The sequence below is a fragment of the Phoca vitulina genome, unplaced genomic scaffold (genome assembly GCF_004348235.1).
Source record: "Phoca vitulina isolate PV1807 unplaced genomic scaffold, GSC_HSeal_1.0 scaffold20, whole genome shotgun sequence".
Lineage (NCBI taxonomy): Eukaryota > Metazoa > Chordata > Mammalia > Carnivora > Phocidae > Phoca > Phoca vitulina.
Window position 1 is genome coordinate 3,816,587 of NW_022589723.1, and position 4,919 is coordinate 3,821,505.

Below are 4,919 nucleotides of genomic sequence, written 5' to 3' on the forward strand. Positions count from 1 at the left end.
CCCCAGCCACTTCCACGGCTTTTCCCTTGGCCCTCTAGCCACTTCCACCGACCTTCTCCTACTTCCCTCTGATCTAGCCACACCTCACCTTTCCCTCACTTACACCGACCTTCTTTCTCGTCACCTGATCCTTTCAGCTACTTACACAGACCTCCCTTCTTTCTCCCGGATTCTTTCGGTTCCGTGTACAGACGCCTGTTACCAGCTTCTCACCACCACTTCCGAACACTTCCGGCCACTTCCTAAGATCCCGTTTCCTCCAAACCTCACTTCGCCCTCGTCCCTTCCCAACGGTAAAGACCCTTCTCCTTGGCCCTCCTGCCCCGGCAGGCTCAGCCGGGCGTTCGTCTCTCAAGTCCCGGTGCCCCCAGCCCTAGCCCAGCCGCCGGACCAGCCGGCTGCTCAGGCGCCTTTTCCAGTCCCGGTCCCCGCCCGGGCTGGTCGCCGCCGTCACCCCGTTTCACAGGCTGCTCCTTCCCTCCCCCAGCAGCCGGCCTGCGGCCCCCGGCCTGCACATCTCGGTGTGCTCACTGAAGCCACGCAGCTCTCCTCATGCCTCCGCCTCCACCTTCTCACCAGCCCTGGAGCCGCGACCGTCCCACCCTCACTTCCAGCCCAGGCTCAAATGGCAGCGCCAAACAGCGCTCCGCGCTCTGATTGGCCCGCTTCTCTTTTCAAAATCAGGACCTCAGAGAGTGGCCAGGAGCTGCCTGTCTAGTGAGACCAGGGCAAAGGCGGCGCTCACGAAGGGCGTGGTGGGCAAAACTAAGAAATATGGAAAAAAAAAAAAAAAAAAAGGTTAAGTTCCACTTGCTCCTTCATAGCCATATTTTTGGAGAAAAATACTTCTTAGAGCGTATTTTAATACACCTGGCCTGCGACTGAGACAATACATTCGGGGAAATCTAATAGACACCCCATTCTCATTTTTTCAGCACTTGGTGGAGGCTGAAGGCCCCCAAACGCAGAAACCGGTTCTACGGAACCCGAGGTGAGACAACCTGAGTCAGGGTTCACAAACGCTGATTTTGCTAGCCCTAAAGCAGGATTTTTGGAGCTTACTTCGGCTGTAGAAACCGGTCCGTATTTGGGGAACTGATAGTGACGCTCAAATCTTAGCGCATAGGGAGTTCAATATCCAAAGAAGACCTGTCATGGGAGACGTGAGTGCGGGAGGAATGCGAAGTCCCCGGGAGGCGGCAGCTGCAGAAGCGGCACTCATTGGGATTTGGAGTCGGGAGCTTGGCTCCATGCCCACACCATTGCTAAATTGTTGGTGATCCTGTTGATAAACAGGACGGAACATCCCTAACGCTTGTGCCTGGGCTGCTTTTCCATTTTCAAACAGCAGCGGTCCCATCAGGATGTTCTCTTTTTTTCTGGGATGTAACTCATTTAGGGCAAGAGACTTGGACTCAATTTAAATACAGGCAATAGAGCGGACATTACTATCACTCCGCCTCACTCGCATGTAGACTCGGTGAGAGCAGCGACAGAACTTTACCTGCCTTATCCACTGTTCCTGTCGCCTAGCAGTATTTGCCAAATGAACGAATTTAAGTAGGGAACGTTTTCTTAGAATCATTTTGCCCCTTTTGGAGTTCAGTCCTTAGATATTCTACCTTTGCCAATCTAGAGAAGATTCGCCTGAGAAACTGGAATAAAATGGAAGTGAAGCGTTTTGCTGTATTGTAACAACTATTTATTGAGCGCCTACTATGCAATATGGCATAAGATGAAGAGCAAAGCCAGACAGATTGGGGGAGGAGGGGAGGAGAATATTATATTAATGGGGGGCATAATTATCAACTGAGAGAAGTATAGGAAGGCAGGGAATACTATTCTATGATAGGGTATAATAAAAGATCCTTGATGCGCGGAGGGTCAACATACCAATGATTAATCTGAAGAATCAGTAGAAATTGGTAAAAAGTGAAGGTGGGATGGTGGAATGGGATCAGCATTCAGGAGACAAAAGCCCTGCAGAAAAGCCATCGATTTTTAACAGGAACCAGTGCATCAGAGACTAAACGGAACCCACTCCTACTCGTTTCTTTTTGCTTCAGAAATAACTTTTAGAAATTACTTAACGTTAAAAAAAGTTACTTATGTTGTCTTTAGCTTCCTCCCTCCCCCAAACTTCACATTGTTTTGGGTTTTAGATGTCTCAGATTTCCTTTTCTAAAGACCTGACACTGCTCTTGAACATTAAGCGCCTTTTCTGTGTCATAATCCTTTTTTCAAAGCTGGGCTCTTTGATTTTGTTTCTTTTGTCTCTTTCCTTTTAAGATGAAATTATTGGTTCTTAATGATATTAACATAATTACTTATGTGCTTTATCCATGTATACATAAATACACACATACATATATATAAAACTGAGTAATAATAACAATATGCTAAATAAGATTGCTGAGTGAAGTTTAAATGTGTTTCTTTTTGTCCTCATGCTGTGTCCCATTAGGGATGTACTAACAAAGTACCATGTTTTAAGTGAACTGGATGTAATTCTTCTCTTTGGTTATATGTAGATGTTTATTCAACCAGGACTCTGGATTGCTACATGAGATATTTCCAGTCTTTTGCTATCACAAAACGTTCCCTGTGCATGATACAATATGCTTTTGCTAATGGCTCATTAGCGGAGTCCTGCAAATGGGATTGCTAGGCAAAAGAACATGTTATTTTGTTTAATATTGCCAAATTCACTTTCATAGGGGTTGCGTGGTTTTGTATTCACACTTGCAATGTAGGAGAGTCCCTGTTTCCCCACAGCCTCTCCAATAGAGTGGATTTTTGCTAATTTGATAGGTGGCAAATGGTATCTGATTACAGTTTTGCATTTATCTTTTTATAAGTGAGGTGGAGCATCTTTTCAAATGATGCGTGCATATAATGAAGTATGATGAGTCTTAAGGAGTGTGGGAGATACACCGCTATGAAATGAAGTGGAACAAGCTAGGCCCCAAAGAAGGTGTCTAATATGCTACTTTGTGTGTGTGTGTGGGGGGGGGCTTAGAAATACATACACAAATAGACACTTGTTTATATTTTCAAAGTAAATATAATAGGTAAACCAAAATCTAATAAAAATGGTAACCAATGGAGGGAGAGCAAGGCCTATTTTCTATTGGATGATCTCTAAAAAATTTTAGAAACATTTTACATATTAGCCCGATGCGAAATACGTTGAACTCTTCTAATGGCTTTTATTGACTTTTTGCTTTGCATTTTTGTTTAAACTGTAATCATTCTCTTCCCTTAATGCTCCATGTTCTGAGTCATAGGTAGAAATGTTTACCCCACTCTCAGGTTGTAAAGGATTTCACTCATTTTATTTTTTTAGTACTGGTATGGTTTTCTTTTTTTTTTTTTTTTTTTTAAATTGATATCTCTAATCCATTTGGGATTTATCCAGTGTAGAATAAAGAATGAAATTTACTCTTTTTCCATATGGCTACCCAACCGTAGAAATTTTTATTTTATCTTACTTCAGCAAACTCCCACACCTGTCTCCAAAACTAGCAAAACACTACTGCTGAAAGCCCCATAGAGTACAGACGGTCCCCAACTTATGACTGTTCAACTTAAATTTTTTTATTTTATGATGGTATGAAAGGCATACGCATTTGATAGAAATCATTCTTCGAATTTTGAATTTTGATCTTTCCTGGGGCTAGCAATACGCAGGGAGATATCCTCTCCTGATGCTGGGCAGCGGTAGCAAGCTGCAGCTGTCAGTCAGCCACGCCATGATGAGCGTAAACAACCCATACACTTACTACCATCCTGTACTCATACAACCATTCTGTTTTTCACTTTCAGTACAATATTCAATAAATTACATGAGATATTTAACACTTTATTATAAAATAGGCTTCGTGTTCGATGATTTTGCCCAACTGTAGGCTAATGTAAGTGCTCTGGGCATGTTTAAGGTAGGCTAAGCTATGATGTTTGGTAGGTGAGGTGTATTAAATGCATTTTTGACTTAATATTTTCAACTAATGAGTTTATTCTAATGTAACCTCATTGTAAGTTGAGGAAAATCTATACATTGACCGGATCAAGGGATATCATCTTTATTGAAACATTAGACTTTGGTTTTAGTTAGTGTCACCCTATGGCACACACCATTTTCTTTATCCGGTACCTCACTTAGCTCTCTTTTCTGTGAAGTCAATCAAATGTCTGTTAAACTGCCTCCCTGAAACTTCTTCCTATATCCTTGCTTTGAAAAAGTTGACTTGTGTAGCTTCTCAGATCAGATCCAGAGCTTTTCTCTGTAAAGCCAAAATGGTTGTCCTTGAAATCACTGCCTCTGAGGCCTGACACATGGCACAGGCACATGACTCATTTATTAATAAAACAGAACCATTTGAGGAAACATCTGTCTTAAATTTGGACTTGACCTAGGTGGAAAAATAACAACAATGATTTCCTCAGGTCACTGGAGCTCTCACCAGGATAGTGGACACTGGTGCTTCACCTAGATCCCCCTCTAGAGCTGAAGTCCTTGCTCCCCCACTTGCAAGAGTGTCAGCCACGGACAGCTCGTAGCCCAACTCTGAAATGACTGACAGAAAATGTCAAACAGAATAATAGCTTTCCAAGACTATATGAGTGTTCTGGAGCAAGAAATATGAACGCTTTTTTATTTTTTTTTAAGGTATAGGAAAAATGAGATGGAAAAGGATAATGATAGATAAACCAAAATGACTAAATAAAAACTAAGAATATAAAGCCTTAGGAAGTTTTTGGTCTTTTACGAAGCTAAACAATGGGCAGTTTATGATTGTGCTTTCAATCACAGTGTAGATTTGATTAGATAAATTATTGTGTACCAATTACCTGGGTCATATATATTCACTGATTTGGAAGTATTTAGGATATAATTTGAGAAAAAGCAAGTCACAAAA